The sequence below is a fragment of the Rousettus aegyptiacus genome, unplaced genomic scaffold (assembly GCF_014176215.1).
Source record: "Rousettus aegyptiacus isolate mRouAeg1 unplaced genomic scaffold, mRouAeg1.p scaffold_m13_p_1, whole genome shotgun sequence".
NCBI classification, from domain to species: domain Eukaryota; kingdom Metazoa; phylum Chordata; class Mammalia; order Chiroptera; family Pteropodidae; genus Rousettus; species Rousettus aegyptiacus.
This window is the reverse complement of record NW_023416284.1, coordinates 135,540,532-135,558,281: the sequence shown is the minus strand read 5'-3', so window position 1 is coordinate 135,558,281 and position 17,750 is coordinate 135,540,532. Positions and strand designations below refer to the sequence as shown.

The 17,750-nt window shown below is 40.4% G+C and overlaps 1 protein-coding gene across 4 annotated transcripts in view; it reads right to left on the bottom strand.

The window, feature by feature from the left end:
* Positions 1–17,750, bottom strand: part of FUT9 (fucosyltransferase 9) — a 167,920-nt gene that overhangs the window by 65,758 nt on the left and 84,412 nt on the right. For 3 of the 4 annotated variants that reach the window (XM_016135599.2, XM_016135598.2, XM_016135602.2), the window contains exon 2: positions 15,157–15,229. The gene's annotated coding sequence lies outside the window, so the exon portion shown is untranslated. Of the gene's footprint in view, positions 1–2,473; positions 2,689–15,156; positions 15,230–17,750 lie in introns of those variants that run through there. The other variant, XM_016135601.2, reaches the window with a different exon arrangement.

Below are 17,750 nucleotides of genomic sequence, written 5' to 3'. Positions count from 1 at the left end.
CACAGGTATCCCCACTGTTGAGGAGTCTAAACTGGATCTGGTCACCTGCCCATTCTACTCTTTAGAATCAGCCACTGGCCAGAGCACAGTCTTAATTAGTAGCTAGCCAGAGCCCGAGGCAATGGCTTTGGGAGGACACCAGAAGGGAACGGGGAATGGGGCTGTGTTCCTTGGGAGTGGAGAGAAAGGAGAGCAGAGACAAGAGTGGAGCTTCATAGGAGACAGACAGAGGGGAATGGGGGATAAGCGATAAAATGTGGACCCAGGTAGAAGGACCATGAAAGACCCTCTGTTCCTTCTCGGCCTCCTCTGCGAGACCCAGGACAAAAATGAGTCAACTCAGGCTCTTCCTGGACATATCCACCAACCTGTCACTGAATGTATCTCCACTAGTGAACAGCACTGGCCTGCTTCAGAGGGTGTGACAATCGCTTCTCAATCACTCTAATGGTAGTGACAGATGGTAGTGCTATTTTTGTTTGTGTTTTTATTTTGCAATACGTACTTTTCAAAATAAAATCTAAAATCCTTGTGACTGTTCCAAATACTTGCTTGGGAACAACCTCGGACATTAACTTACTTCTTCCATTCGGTGTGTCCTAAAGACGGCAGCTAGAATACAGAAGAGTTAAGAAGGACTGGCAGGACTCAAGGAAGGAAAAAACAAGCACATGGATGGCTGAAGAGAAACAACACATGAGGCTACTTCCTGTGTCTTGCTCCCAAAGCTGAGTCTATTTGCTCATGGGTGCAGAGATGGGCTTCTCATGCCTTTGTGACTCAATCAAATGGCATGCTCCTCTAGAGAATCTCGGGCTGTTTCAGAAAGCTTGAATGAACTATTAAAGGGTAAACCTATGAGGGCCTATTTTAATGTTAGTGGCAATAGGGGCATATGGAATATAGGGCTGGTTTCTATTTCTGGTTTTTATAAGTTGTGTGACTTTGATCAAGTTCCTTCTCCCTTTCGTACCCCAGGAAAGACACTGATAAGTCCAGAATTCAGTCTAGTTTCAAGTTTATTATTATAACAGAACCAACTGCTCTGAGGCTTCAGCGCCCAGAAGTCAAGTCCCTTTTCTAAGTCCAAATATGGTCATTGAGATCAGGCAACCTGGCCTTAGTACAGACTATGTGTGAACCTCATCATTCAAAGCCTTTTAAAACTATCTCATGGGTCTACATGTGCTTAAAATGTTAATATAGGAAAATAAAGACTTAATCAAAAGAAAATCTGGTAAGCACATATTTTTAAAAGTGGGTTCTGCTTTGAAAATGGCAACATCAGAAGCTCTGTGGGCCCACAAAAATAAGCATAAGCAGCAAGAATTGTTTTTAAAAACAACCATGTAAAAAAAAATCTCTGAAATTTTACAAAGGATGTGTAGCAAATGACAAGATACTTATTCAGAGTCTTTGAACTACAACCTGCTTGTTCCCACTCCCAAGTTCAGCATGATGAAAACTTAATTCCAGGTGGATGCAACCAGAGACACAAGGTTTCTATTCTTATCCAAGTCCCATTTGAGGGCTATGAAATTTTCCTGGATGGGCAGGCAGCCAGAATTCTTCATTCCCCACACAACCACTTGTTTTGAGGACTAAATTTCGGGAAGGTGCGGCTAAAAGGTCAAGGGCTTTCTTCCTCCACTCTTGCGCCAACTATACCAAGAATAACATTAAACATGAACTAATTAAACAATCTAATTAAAAGGCAGACATTGTCAGATTGGATTAATAAAAACATATCCAACTATATGCTGTCTTAAGGAGAAACACATCAGATTCAAGTAAACAAGTTGAAAGCAAAAGGATAAAAAATATATAATATCTGACAAAAGCGACTTAAAATTTTAAATTATTGCTGGAGATATATGGGTACTTTTATAATAATAAAAATTTCAATCCATCAGGAAGATCGACAGTTACAAATGCATTTGTGCTTTAAAAATGCATGAAGCAAAAACTGACAAAATGAAGAGACAAATAAAAATTTAACAATAATAGTTGGAGACTCCAATACCCCACTTTCAATTATGGATAGAAAAACTAGACAGAAGATCAACAAGAAGTAGAAGACTTAACACTATAAATTAAAATAGAGCTAGTAAATACCTATAGAACACTTCACCCAACAACAGCAGAATATACATTTTGTTTACCTGCACACAGAAAATTCTTCATGATAAAGCATATGCCTGTCTGCAAATAAGCCTTGATAAATTTTAAATGTTAAATACAAAGAGCGTTTTCCAACCACAATGGAATGAATTTAGAAATCAATAAAAAATTAGGAGACACTCAAAAATATGTGGAATTTAAACAATATACTTTTAAATACCTGTGATTAATTTTAATGTCAACTTGACTAGGCCATGATATTAGATATTATTCTAGATGTTTCTAGGAAAGTATTAGATTGTTTAGATGAGATTAACTTTTAAATCAGAATACTCTGAATAAAGCAGTTTACCCTCCATAATGTGGGTGGGCTTCATTCAATTAGCTGAAGATCTTAATAGAGAAAGACTAATCCTCCGAAGTGGGGATTCTGTCTTCAGACTTAAGCAGCAAGCATTCACTCTTCCTTGGGTCTCCAGCTGGTGACCTAGACACATTTTGAACTTGCCGGCCCCACAACTGCATGAGCCAATTCCTTAAATAACTTGAGAGAGAAAGAGAGAGAGAAACTATGAACTATTATATACCAACAAATTATTTACACTAGATAAAATGAATAAGTTCCTAGAAACACAAACTACCAAAACTGATGCAAGAAGAAATAGAAAGTATGAATAAACTTATAACAGGTAGAGACTAAGCCAGTAAGCAAAAAACTTCAAACGAGGAAGAACTCAAGACAAGATGGCTCAGTTGGTGAATTCTACTAAATGTTTAATTAACACTAATTCTCAAACTCTTCCAAAAGATTTTAAAAGGGGGAACACATCTAAACTCATTCTATGAGACAGTATTACATTGATACCACAGCCAAAAATATCAGAAAGGGAAAAAACACTGGCCAATATTGATCATAAATATAGATAAAAAACCTTCAACAAAATAGTATAAAACTATATCTGATGGCATGTTAAAAAGCTTATAGACCATGACCAACCACCATTAATTCCAGGAATGTATGGTTGATTTAACAAAAGAAAATCAATCTATGTAATACTCATAATAATAAAATTAAAAAAAAATAACATAGATATCCACATGCAGAAAAATGAATTAGATGTACACCTTACACCTTTCACAAATATTCACTCAAATTAATCTAAGTGTAAAATGAAAATCTATAAAACTCCTGGAAAATAACATAAGAGCAAAATCTAGATAATATTAGGTTTGGAGATGACTTTTTCATACAAGACCAAAGGCACAGCCTATGAAAGAAAAAGACAGGTAAGTTGGACTTTATTAAAATTAAAAACTTCTCGTCTGATCTCGGAAGCTAAGTAGGGTTAGGCCTGGATAGTACTTGGATGGGAGACCACCTAGGAAGATCAGGTGCTGTAGCCGTTTAAAAAAAAATTAAAATCTGCTCTGCAAAAGGCACTGTAAAGAGAATAAAAAGACAAGCCATAGACCAGGATAAAATATTTGTAAAAGACATAGCTGATAAAGGACTGTTATTCGAAATATAAAAGAATTCCTAAAGCTCTACAATAAGGAAAATGAACCATGCAATTGGAAAATGGGCAAAAAAGAAGTTCCAAGTCAAGATGATGGACTAGTAAAAGACTGTGCTCGCCTCCTCCCATGACCACATCAAAATTACAACTAAGTTATAGAACAACCATCATTGAGAACCATTTGAAGGTAGAAAAGACCCAATTGAAAGAGCAGAAAAATAATCTTATAACTAAAGACATACAGAAGAAGCCACATCAAGACTGATTACCAAGGCAGAGATGCAAAATGGAATGGCTTCACACCACGTGTGGTGGTTGAGAATCTGGAGGGATATCACAGCAAAGGTGGTCTGGGAGAGATGGAAGGTTGCTGGAAACCAGGCGTCCTCTTAAAGGAACCATGCACAGACTTGCTTGCTCATAGTCACTCACCCTGGGTTGCAGTGGAGGAATGGTGGCTTGGGAGGTACTAGAGACATACAGGGAGAACACAAGTTGTGCAGCTTCAGGGAAAGGGCTGAAGGGACAGCCACCATTGTCATTGTGTTGAACTCTCCTCCCATGCAGCTGGAAAATGAGCATCATCTATCCCATGCTGAGACCTATCCCATGCACCCAAATATGAATTTGCATAGGCCTGGTGAACTCCACTGGCTCCACCCTGGTGACTCCTTGGGATCCTGCATGCCCAACCCACATACTATCTGAGGCTCTTTCAGTAACTGAGATTTACAGGGAGCTTGTAGGTGGCAGCTCCCTATAAGTTATATAAATGTCTGATCACTATTGTACACCTAAAACCAGTACTGGTGACAGGCGACCTCAGTTGACAGCATGGCCTCTCCCGGGTGCCTGCAAGTCTAGCACAGACAGTGACAAACCACAGACCACTTTGTAGTTTCTACCAGGTATCCTGGGGACAGTCACAAGCAGTAGTTGAACCTGGCTTTCACAGAAGCACCCCTATGGAGCCACCAGAATAAACAAACCCATAGATTGGCTTTTGACCAGACAGAGCACCACCAGATTAACCCCCCAAGTTGTCTCAGTAGGCTCCACAGCCCACTGGGTTGGATGTCACTCCACAGGATCAACCTCAACACAGCATCTCTTGTACAGTGGTCATGGCCAGTATCACACCCAGTCAGCCTGAGGATCCATCTCACCCACCAGCGTGCCAACAGCAATAAAGGCTCAACTACAACAGAAGCGAACACAGAACCCACACAGGGGACACACGCATGGAGCACCTGGCTCTGTGACCAGTGGGACTGTACCGCTGGGTCGCACAGGGCATGTACCTAATAAGGCCACCCAGCCAATCCTGGGAGATGTAGTATATCTTCCTGATACATAGAAACAAACACAGGGAGGCAGCCAAAACAAGGAGGCAAAGACTCATGTCCCAAATCAAAAAACAAAGGCTATAACAAGAGACAAAGAAAGACCCAGTAATCCCACTTCTGGGTATTCATCCAAAGAAACCCAAAACCCTACTTCAAAGGGGCATGTGCATCCATATGTTCACTGCAGCATGATTTACAGTAACGAAGATATGGAAGCAACCTGGGTGTTCGTTCATCAGTGGATGAATGGATAAGGAAGAGATGGTACATATATACAATGGAATATTACTCAGCCATAAAAAAAGATGAATTCTTGTTATCTGTGACAACATAGATGGACCTAGAAGGTACTGTACTGAGTAAAGTATGTCAAACAGAGAAAGACAAATGCCATATGATTTTACTTAAGTGTAAAAGGTAAAGAACAAAATAAACAAAACAGAAAGAAACTCATAGAAACAGAGAATATTTTGATGGTTGCGAGATGGGAAGAGGGTTTGGGGGTGGGGTGGGAGAAAATGAGAAAGAGATTAAGAATACAAATTGTTAGTTGTAAAATAGTCATGAGGATATAGAGTACAGCATAAGGAATATAGTCGATAATATTGTAATAACTATGTATGGTGTCAGATGGGTACTGGATTTATCAGGGTTGAACACTTTAAGTTATATTAATGTCTAATCACTATTGTACACCTGAGACTAATATAATATTGTCTGCCAACTGTAATTGAAACTTTTCTTTTAATTATTAAAATGTTTTCAAAAAGAACTCACACAATTCAAAATCATGAAAACAAACAACTCAATTTAAAAATGGTTGGAAGAACTAAATAGACATTTCTTCAAAGAAAACATCCAAATGACAAATATGCCCATGAAAAGATGCTCAATATCACTAATCATCAGAGAAATGAAAATCAAAACCACAATGAAATATCACCTAACACCTGCCAGAATTAACAAATAACAAGTGCTGATGAGAATGTAGAGAAAGGGAACCCTCATGCACTGTTAGCAGAATTGCAAATTGGTTCAGTCAGTATGGAAAATAGTATGGAAACTTCTCAAAAAATTAAAAATAGAAAGACTTATGACCCATCGATTCTATTTCTGGATATATACCCAAAATAAATGAAAACAGAATATCGAAGAAATATATGTATTCCCATGTTCACTGCAACATTGTTCATAATAACTAAGAATGGAAACCACCTCAGGGTCCATGGGAGGACAAATGGACAAATGAAATGTGGTACATATGTGCAATGGAATATTACTCAGTCATGAAAAAGGACAGAATCCTCCCATGACAGAATCACCTGTGAGACACAGATGAATCTTGAGCACTATGTCAGACAGAGAAAGAGAAGTACTGCCTAGCATTGCTTACATGTGGGATTTCAAGAAGCCAAATTTGTAACATCAGAGGATATCATGACAATAACAGGGCATAGGAGGTGAGAGCGGCACAGATAGTGTTGAAGGTGCAAACCTGCAGCAGTTGGTAACTAACTCCTAGAGACCTAATGCAGAGAACAGTGACCAAAGACAAATGTTGTATCATCATCATCGTACTTGCTAAGAGACTGGACCTTACTGATTCCACCCACTAAAGAGAAAGGATGATGTGCAATGTGATGGAGGTGGTAGTTATCACTGCGAAAGCAATACTGTTACAACACATAAACACATCAAATTAACATGCTGTTAATTTGTTAAGATTAAGAAATTAAATGTACACACTATGTCAAACATACTTCAATAAAAATGAATACATAAGCACATAAATAACAATCCAGTTCTGCCAGGTACCAGCTTCGTGACTCCAGGGCACTGTGTCTAGTCTCCCCTTTAGTAGAATGACAGTCGAATGTGCTCATAAGGTGAGCATGAAGCTCAAATGAGGAAAAGCATGTGGAGGACTGTGGCAGAGCCTGCGATGAGGGGTGTTTGCAGGTTTGTGTGGTAACAATAATTACTGGTTTTGAAAGCTAGTCAAGACCCACTGTATTGATTTCACAATGCAGTAACAGGTCAGAGGCAGCAGCTAGGGAACCTGGGCCAAACCTATACCCTGGGTCAAGCCGTCGTATCCAGAGAGGTTGCCCTGCCATGAAGCACCCCAGCTGGGCAGAGCCAAAGCCGTGACCGCAGCCAGCATGACCAGACTCCAGCACACAGACCGTGGCACAGGCTGTCTGCACCCCCACATCATGGCGCTGTCCTCTCTCTGTGTCACAGCTCAGCAGGGCACCTCAGGACCATCTGCTACCTCGTAGTACTTGCCTGCAAGGAACATGTTTTAGCATGGAGGCCTCTCCTTACAGTACCATGACTGGACATGCCATGGCCAGATTCCTTTATTCTGCTAACTAAGACCAAAGAAGAGGATAGGAGCCTGTGGTCAGCAGAGGGGATGTCTGCTGAAATACTCACATCCTTTCCAGGGACAGGGGCGCTGCAACAAGATGGGGAAGGCCATGGGCCACAGAGGGCCATCCTGCAGGGTGCCTGCCAGGGAGCACCACTGTCATCACTTCAGAGAAGACCATGGTGTTGATGCAGCCTCGCTCTGTAAGGAGCATAAGGCCTGCCGACATGCCATGTGATAAGAGACAAAACAGTGAGAATGCAAAACCTTATAAAGGTGCATCTTTCCACACTGGACACTCCTGAAAGCGACCATCAGCCCCAGAAGCAATGTTTGGCACATCACTGACTCACCCCGGGCTGTGACTCAATACAGAAGAGGCAGCAGCCACCGAGGGCCGCGGTCCCATGTGTCAGACAAGGAAGTTCACAATGACTCTGGGACTGCCTGTCGTGCAGAAAGCAGAATTTTCTCACGGATATCAGGATCATTTAGAGAGAACAAAGAAGCTAACCTATAAGGACCCACTGGCCGCTATGTGACAATCTGAGCAGCTCTGAAAGACTGCGAGCTCACAGTGACGCTCAAAAGTTTGCATCAGCACAAAACCAGTGGGAAGGTACTATGTTTAATTTCTATCAATTTTACCAAGTAAGGAGGTGTGGAAGCCTGGGGTGCAGCCCCCAACAGTTTCAGCTCCTGTCCCTTGGCATTTCTGGATGTCACTTCAGATGGCAAAGACTCTGCAAATGTGACCCAGTTAAGTATCCTGCAGTGGGGACATTATCATGGATTACGAGGGTGGGGCTAAATGCCATCACGAGTGTACAGGCAGAGGGAGGTATGACACAGGAAAGATGTGTGACCATGAAGGTAGAGAGGGGCAGGGGGCAAGGGCAGCGGGAAGAGGCAAGGACGATTCAGCCAGAGGGCCTCCAAAGGGCTGCAGTCCTGTCACGCCTTGACTTCAGTGCAGCAGCACTAATTCCAGATGCCAGCCCCAGAGCTGGGAGGGAGCCAGTGTGTGCCGTTTCTAGCCAAAGCAGCCCCCAGAAACTAACACAGGACACGTTTTGGGGGGATGGATTTTGTGTCTTCTCTGTGAGCAAGGGACAGAGGAAAGTAAGGAGCTAACTCTAAACGCACCAAACAGGCTGAACCGGGGAGGGCAGGGCCCATCACACAGACTCAGCAAGCCTGCCAGGCTCCCAAGTCCTCTGTGCTCTGGGCCTCCACCCTGGCCTGTAAAGGCCTGAATGAACAGCAGCACCTCTCTACAAGCTTAAGCCTGCACCCCTAGGAGGACTCCAGCTTCCCTAAAATGCCTGCGTGGGAAAACTTAAGGCTAGAATAAAAAGCAACTGTCCCAGCCACCCCACAGGTCTCCTCTCCCTGAGTCTGTGGGAGGGGAGGGCCCAAATTCCACAGGCCCCAGTGAGCGAACCCAGAGTGCTTCACATGGGCCACTGCCTTCCTTACTTCTGTAACTTTCTACCTCTCCGACTCTGTCCAAGCCCCCACGCCCCTTCCCACTCCTTCACCCTCTAAACTGCCCAGTCACCTACAAAATGAAGCTGAGATGAGCTCATGCTGGATGCTCTTCCTCATTGCAATAGAATAGACCTAATGAAATCGCTCATTATCCCTTTAACTAGCGTTCAACTTCTCTTATGCATGGCACCCTTACCTCCCAGGGAATGGGTCCAAGCTCCACTGATTGTGACAGAACACTGAGGGACTCCAGGGGTTCACTCTGCTCTCAGGTCAGGTTTCCACGTCCCGCTACTCAGGCTCCTGGCTGTGAGTGCAATACCAGGCACAAGATTGGACTGGGGAAGACACTGAGTTTTGAACAAACGGTGTGCACTGCAGCCTTACTGACTGCCCAAACAAAGGCAGCCCTGGGCAGTTTTGACTCACCAGGGACCTGAAGTCAACACTTGCCCAGAACTACCCGACGAGGTACCCAGCTCCCTGGACATGGAGACAGGGTGAAGCTCCTGCTTTGAAAGATCTATATGATTACAGCACAAAGGGGAGGAGTAAGAATAGAGCAATTCCTGTGACCGAGGGCCTAACCCTAAGAAAGAGTGGATCGTTTCCCCAGCAGTAGAGCAGTTAGGGGTTGCTGGGGCCTGTGCTGGTGAGCTCCCTCATTCTGCAGGGCTGTTCACCCTCCCAGTGAGCGAAAGGGGTGAAGTATTCAATGAAAGCTCGCACACTAGCCTGCGGCTCTGATCCAAAAGTTGGAGGTGCTCTGTCAATTTCACAGTCAGTGTTGATATCCTGGGGGAAATGGGGTTTGCTAAACTTGTGTGTAGGTCCTTAGAGGGCTTGGGTGGTTTACTGTGTTAAAGAGGTTGCTTGTCTCATATCACAAGATGAGTATTAACCAGTTTGTATCAGGCCTCAGGCACTACAGAATCCTCTCCAATCTCTTGTCTTCACTTTCCTCTTCCTTCTCAGGAAGAGAGAGAGGCTGGAAAAAAAAGAGAGCCCAGATTTCAGAAGGGTAGTAGTGGGGAGAGACTCCCTGTGCCTAGCCCCAGGCAGGAGAGGGCTAGCACGGCTGCGTGGAGGGGAGAGTGTAAAACCAGCCTCGTCCTCCCACTGACCGGGCCAGTAGGAAGGTGCAGAGAGATTCACAGGCGCTGGGTGCTGCCCACTCATAACTCTTAACCTGCAGCCCTTCTCTGCACCTCCATGCAAATACACGAGTAGAAGTGCTGCCTTCCATCCGCTGCATCCAGCAGGCCTCAGGAGATCCCACACAGGATTGGGGCCAGGTGATGCTCACAACTCAGGACCAAACTTCCTGTCACTACCAAGCACTGCACAGCACCTCACTACCGCTCAGAAACACAACTCATGGGTGAACACATCCTTCTAAACACAACTGTGCCCTGGACTTTGACACAATGCACCAACAATAGCAAGGTCATTCCTAACAAAATAATGAATTTCAGTTTGGAGACGCTTGAGCACAACTAGAGTAGAAGATAGAACAAAGGCGTGACACTGGATGTAGGAGATTGGATTTAGGAGAAGTATGTTTTGATGTTTTGAAATAAGGGCTAACATGCATAGCAGAGACATGGAGCCACAGTGACTTCCACTGGAACCTCCAGCTGTGGGGTGCAGACCAGGCAGGGAAACAGCCGAAAAGCAAGGGCAAATGCAAGCCACTGAGCACGTGCCTTCATGGAGGTGGGGTGTGTCCCCACCGCCTGTCTCAGGCTGTGGAAGGATTTTCTTCAGAGCAGAGTCTTTTAGACAGCTTAGGGTCGTGGAAGTCCTCACATCTCATTTTCTTACTTTGAAGAGAAAGGCAGGAGGAAGAAAGGACGGAGCAGGGGAAGAGATTCCTTAATGACTGCTGTCATGTCTGGCAAGTTCGCTTGCTGCTCACCCCTGACTTCATGTGGGTGGTCACAGACGGAGATGTGATGCTGTCAACTTGTGGGGCCCTCCCAGGACCACCCATCACTTGAACAGCCCCTGGCAGCCTGGCACCCAGAACAGGGCCTTGGAGTGTCCACAGCCTCTGCCCTGCATTAACAAGGGCTAGATGGTGTCTTCCCATCTTTCCAGGACTGGCCTATCTCACCCAAAGTTGGAGGAGGAAACGCAGGCTGCACAAATTCACTCAGCCCCTCTTTATGGTACCCATTTATGAATCTGGCTGCTGTCCAGCTCATCAAAACCCTTCTCTTCCTCAACATGTGAAATGAGTGCGGAGCGAGGAAGAGCCTGGAGGTAAGAGTGGGTAGCACAGGGCAGACGTCCACGGCGGAGCCTAGCCCACAGCAGGGCCACCACCTGTGCAGCTCCCCCTTGGACCAAGAGGAGGGGGCTGCAGGTGAAGCAGTGCGGCTGGGCAGTGGGTGTGAAGGTGGCAGGAAGGTGGCCTGGGTGAAACCAGGAAGGTAGCTGGCTGGTTTCCTGTCACTGCCATGACCAAGAGCCACCAGCAGGGTAGCTTCAGCAATAAAGATGTGTCCTCACAGCTGTAGAGACTAGAAGTATGAAATAGCATGGGGGTTTGGTTTCCTGCGGAGGCTGGGAGGAACGGTCTGTCCCAGGCCTGTCCTGCCTGGTGGCTGCTGCAGCTGGCGTGGTTGGTGTCTCACTCCCACCTCTGCTTGTCTCCACAGGAAGCTGTGTGTGTCTCTGTCCTCTCCTTGTAAGGACACCAGGCATATGGAACTGGGGTCCACTCCCTCCAGCATGACTTTGTCTTAACTAATAACATCAGTAATGACCCTCAATTCTCTAGTAGAGCATATCCCGAGGTGCCAGGGTCAGGTCCGACACCTCCAGACACAATCACCTCATCTGTGTTTCCGAGGATGGCCCAGCTGCCTCTGATTCGATCCTCAGGTGCCTAGCCCAGCGTCCAGCACTGGCCTCCTCAGGGATTCTGTCCCATGTGAACTGCTCCGCCCAGGACTGTGAACTGGTACAGCCACAGTGAACACCAGTGTGGAGGCCCCTTGAGAGTTAAAAATGGAGCTGCCATGTGACCCAGCAACCCCTCTTCTGGGCATATACCCGAATGAAACACACTCTCTCTGTTAAAGTGACATCTATACCCCTGTGTTTTTACTGCAGCGTTATTTACAATGGCCAAGACAGGGAAGCAGCCTGGGTGTTGTTAGAAGGGTGAATGGTGAAGATGTGGCTGGTGCATGTACAATAGAAACTATTTTGCCACTAAAAAGATGGAAATCCTGCCATATGTAACAACATGATTGGAACTCGATGGCATAATGCTAATGAGATAAGTCAGACAGAGAAAAACAATTACTGTATGACACTCTTATGTGTGGAACCTAAAAAGGCTGAACTCAGAAACAGAGAACAGAGTGGTGGCTAGCACAGAGGCAGGTGTAAGGTGGGGAAATTGGGTGAAAATGGTCAAAAGAAGCAAACTTTCAGTTATAAAGTAAGTTAACTCCTGGGGATGTAGTGTAGAGCATGGTCAGTATAGTTAATCATGCGTATTTGAAAGTTACTAAAAGTATGGATGTTAAATGTTCTTGGCACGTGCGCGTGTGCGCACACACACGCACGCACACACACACACACAATGTAACTATATGAGATGATGGATGTTAACTAAACTTAATCGTTTTACAGTATATACGTATATACTGTTTAATTTTATAGGAAACTGGCATATGATTTTCCAGAATGGTTTATCATTTTAAATTTTTATTAGCAATGAATGAGAATCGCTGTCATTTGGCATGCTCACCAGAATTTGGTATTATCAGGTTTTTAAAAAAATTTATCCATTTAAGTAGGTACCTAATGGTATCTCACTGTGGTTTTAACTTTGCATCTCTCTTAATAACTAATGCTGTTAAAAAATCCTCCCATATACTTACTGGCCATCCATACATTTTTTGTGTGTGTGAAGTTCAGACCTTTCATCCATTTTTAAACTGGGTTGTTTGTCTTCTTCTTATTAGGTACTAACAGTTATTTATATATTCTGGATATAATCCTTTATCAGATATGTGACCTACAAGTCTGAAGCTTATACTTTTATTCTTTTAACAATCTTTCACAGAGCCATTTTAAAAACACTTATTTATTTATTTATTTATTTATTGCTTTTGTTTTCTGCATTGTAATAGGAACGGTTGTGATTTATTAATTTCTTTAGTGTTCAACAACACTTACGCTAAAAGCAAATTGAAAAAAAGAAAATAAAAAAAAAAACAAATTTCAATATATCTCACAGCTTGGTGATTTAGACCGTGTATATTTTATCCATAATTTCTCATAAATGTATAGTGCTATAAAATTTTTATCTAGTCAGAGATATAAGTTTGGCATTTTTTCTCATTTTCTCATTGAAAATTTAAAGTTATATGCTCAGTTAGAGTGCTCTGATATCAACCTACAAAAATCTTTAGGTAGCAGAATTATAGCTTTAGATCAACAGTTCTATGAAAAAATGTTGTCCAATACAGTAGCTATTAGCCACTTGAATGGAATGGAACCACTTGAAATGTGGCTAATGTAAATTAAGAGACTTTTAATTTTAATTAATTTAAATTTAAAAACTGATACTCAATTTAGTTATTGGAAAACTTTTAAGTATGTGTGGAGCATCTTGGCTTTGTGAATCTACTCTGTTCAACTATAAATTTTGTGAAATCTAAATACAGATGAAGCATATCCATCAGAAATTTAGTATCCCATTAAGCTGTGCTATCAGTACACCCTGGATTTCAATGACTTAGTATTAAAAAAAAAAAGAATATAAAATGTCTCAATGTTTTACACTGATCACATGTTATGACTGTCTTCTGACTATACAAATTTAAATAAAGTTTGTTGTTAAAACCCATTTTACCTATTTTCTTTCTTTCTTTCCTTCTTTCTTTTTTGCTTTTACTTTTTTAACTGTGGCCACAAGAAATATTTAAATTACATATGTGACTCACATAATATTTTTATTAGATAACACTGTTTTATAACAACACATTGTGTATGAAATTATATTTCATGTCAAAAGGCAGTGAGTGTTCTGAAGTAGCATGCTAATGACCTCTCCACTACCACTTGCAACCCCTGCAGCATAATCAGGCATACTTCATTCTCTTGCTTTTGTGGAGAAGGATCAAGTCTCACTAAGTTTCAAATCTCTTGAGATAGATTTTACACCTCAGATGGAGTTTCCACTAAAACAAACAAACAAACAAACAAACAAAAAAAACTGCTGAGAGAATGGAGAGTAAGGCCTGAGATGGGTATTGTCTGGTAGGATCAGTGGTTGTTAAAGAACAATGTCTTCTGATGCCATAAATGTGCCATAAATTTTGGGATCACTGCTGATGACTGAAGGGCTCCAGTTATGTATGGCTTACTTCTGAGGAAAAAGGGATTAGGCTGCCTGCTTTCCTCCCCACTGCTGTGAGGTAGTACTTCGTGTTTAGTACTTAACTCAAGGAAGAATAGAGTGAAAGGTTAAAGAAGTACAAATTAGTAGTTGATAGGTGGTTACAGGAATGGGGAGCTCGGCATAAGGAATGCAGTTAGCATTAATGCAATGGCTAGGCGGAGAGCCAGAGAAGAGAAAGAGCAATGAGGGGGATAATTTTATAAACTATATAAATGTCTAACCAATTACTGCATACTTTAACTAATAATAAAATAAAATTTTAAAAAAGCATAGTACCCCAGCCTTTCACTCTCTCCTTACTTTTAATCGATATGAAACTGATAGTAAAAGATTTCATTACTGAGCAAAGAACACTTTTCTTCTTCTTTTGATTTAGCTTATTAAGTAAATTATGTGATTTAATGATTTAGTGCTATCAGCATTATCTTGTCAAAACCAGAACCATTTTTTGAAAAGATAATATAGAAAAAATTAACCTGACCTTAGAATTATATTATACATTTATATTTTTTAAAGACATTTCAAGAAGTTTTCATACTTTATGATAAAATTTTGCATGTACAATATTTAAATTTTACTGAAAAACTAAAGAGTAGTGTAAAAATCTTAAAGTTATTCAGTCTAATATTTATAAATATAACTAAACATCACGAGTATGTTATTCTACCATGATAGACAATTATTTTAAGCCTTAACTTTGATACAATGTTAAATCTAAATTTGTAGAACATCTCTTCATATAAGATAATCTTCTAAAGCCATTCTATATTTAGATGAGTTTTAGCTTATAATTTTCTGAAAAAATCTAAGTTACCTATAAATTCTAATTGAACACATTTCTCTCACGATCAAGCTAGCTTGGGAAAATAAATATGTACTTACGATACGGAGAACATAGACAGTTGTTAAGCTATTCCACTGTATTATAAAATTCTTGAATTATTACATTCTAAACCTGTTGGGAAGGAGAGAAAAAAATTATGTTAGTTAAATGTGCTGGGTGTACTATATAGGTAGCTAAATAATCAAGAGAAAGCTAAAAGAAATTACACATCTTACAAACATTTTTTCCTACATGTTTTAATGTGTCCTTTATTTACATTAATTTATGATTTCTTTTAATTTTTAGGAAAATGCTATTGAATCACTTGTCATTTGAGCATACAATAAAATAAATATTTAAAAGAAGGAATGTTGTAATTGAAATCTAAAGAAATGAGTATAAGATATCTTGCTAACTAAATATATTTCATGGTCTTTCTTTTTTGTTTTCCACTTACAGAATAAATTGAGTCCATAGCACAAAAAAGAGAAAAACAAAAAGAAAATATGAAATAAAAAATTACTAAATCATCTGGGTGTTTATAATTATCTGAATGCTTAACAAAAAAAAGACCAAATAATTAGACAATTTGTCTAAACGTCTTTAGTTTTCATGTTAATGTATGTTACCTGTTATGGCTTGAATGTTTGCACTCTCCAAGGCCCCACTGCTAATTCCTATACTGCAGCATAATGCTCAAGATGCTAATATTGGGAGGTGGGACCTTTGAGAGTAATTAGTACAGGAAGGTGGAGCTCTCATTAATGGGATTAGCGCCTTTGAAAAGGAGAATCCAGAGAGTTCCCTTGAACATTCTACCATGTGAGGATACAGTAAAAAGAATTTCTATGGACCAGGAAGCCCTAATCAAACACCTAATCTGTTGGCACTATGATCCTGGACTTCCCAGCCTCCAGAACTGTGAGAAATAAATTTTTGTTGCTTATAAACTGCCTAGTCTGTGGTAATTTGTTTTAACAGCCCAAACGAAATAAGACAGTTTCCCACATACAATGGCTGGGTATAAATGAAAGAAATACTTTCAAACTTTACTGAATCATTTATTTTATACTGAATTAAAATTAAATTTAATACAAAGTAGGAAAGTGACCCGCTGACATTCATTACCCCTATCAAGGGCAAATATCTTCAAATTATGGAATGATTTAGAGTAAAATTAATGGGCAGATTTGGTTTTCCCTTTAAGATAGTGCCTCCCAAAATTGTGTTATATGGATATATTTCCTATTGAAACAAAATGTCTTTTTTTTTGCTGTAGAACATACCCAAAAAGCTTCTCATACTTAGAGTTTACTGAAAGTGTTGGTTAGGTATACTGTACTCAATACACAAACACACAAAAACAGAAACACACACACTCCATATCTCTTATTCCCATTTTGTGTCCCCCAAACACCTAACTTATTTTTTCTTCTTGAAATTTGATTTTAAAGCAGAGTTCTGCCTGATTTCTTTCTGAATTTACATATAATCTTGGCTTATGCTTAATAAAAAATAATTTAATTTTCCCCTTAATTTAGCAATTTTCCCCTTTATTTCAACTTCAATATTGTATTTACACACATTTAAAGATAATCAAAACATGGAAAATAGATGTGGCATTTTTTTCTTGTCTTTAACATAAAATTTTACTTAATCTTTTCTCAAAGGTTTAAAACATAATAGATGAATAACATGTCCATATTTTATATGAGTCATTGAATGTCTTTTAGGTATATGTGATTGCCATTTAATTGTCACAGCAATATTGTAAGGTGTTTATAGGGTTCTGATTATTCAGATAACTAGTCCACAAAAGAAGTCGGAAGGTATTGTAGCTGGGTGAATCCAGCCTTAATTTCAAAGTGTATATTCAGAAAAGTCTTCACTTGGACATACCTCATTGGACACTGTTTATTATTCTGCCCAGATATCTACTTTCAATACTATTTGAGTCCCCAATTTGAAAAAAAATTAAACAATATTTTATAAGGTAGATTAAGTTTTTCTGTTGAAATTGGATATGATATATCGTGTGCTTAGAGTTGTTAAATGAAAGAAACTACAAACACAATTCTTGCACATAACATATGTATTGTGTTGGTTAGAAAGTGACATCAATGATTAATATATTTAATATTATTAAAACTAGAAAAGGACATTTAAACCTATCTTAACTGGTTCCAGACTATTATGATGTTTGAGCATCTGTTAATTTTTAAAAATAGTATTGTCTCAGTATCAAACACCGTTCTTGCTGTTTTTGCCATAGAGCATCTGATTTGATGCTTCTGAAATATTCTTTGCTGGAAAGTCAGAAAATCAAACATTTAGAATACTGTCTAGAATGAGGACAAATAATGAGGCTCAGCAAGTGGTCTGAGTTCTGTTCAATATTTGGCAACTCAGATTTGTGTGTGTGTGTGTGCGCACACGCAAGTGTGTGTGTTTCCTAAATCATGATTATGATTTAATGGCTCAGCGTGCAGAGTAACACTCAAGTTATGGAATTATTCATATTGTTATTATTTTTGTTGATAAAGTTTTATTTGTATATAGTTATTATATTATGTCTATATTTCTTTTTTGCATTATATGTAGGGAAACAATCACTCTCTTCCATTCCTTACATTTGTGTCTAACCCAGCCAAAT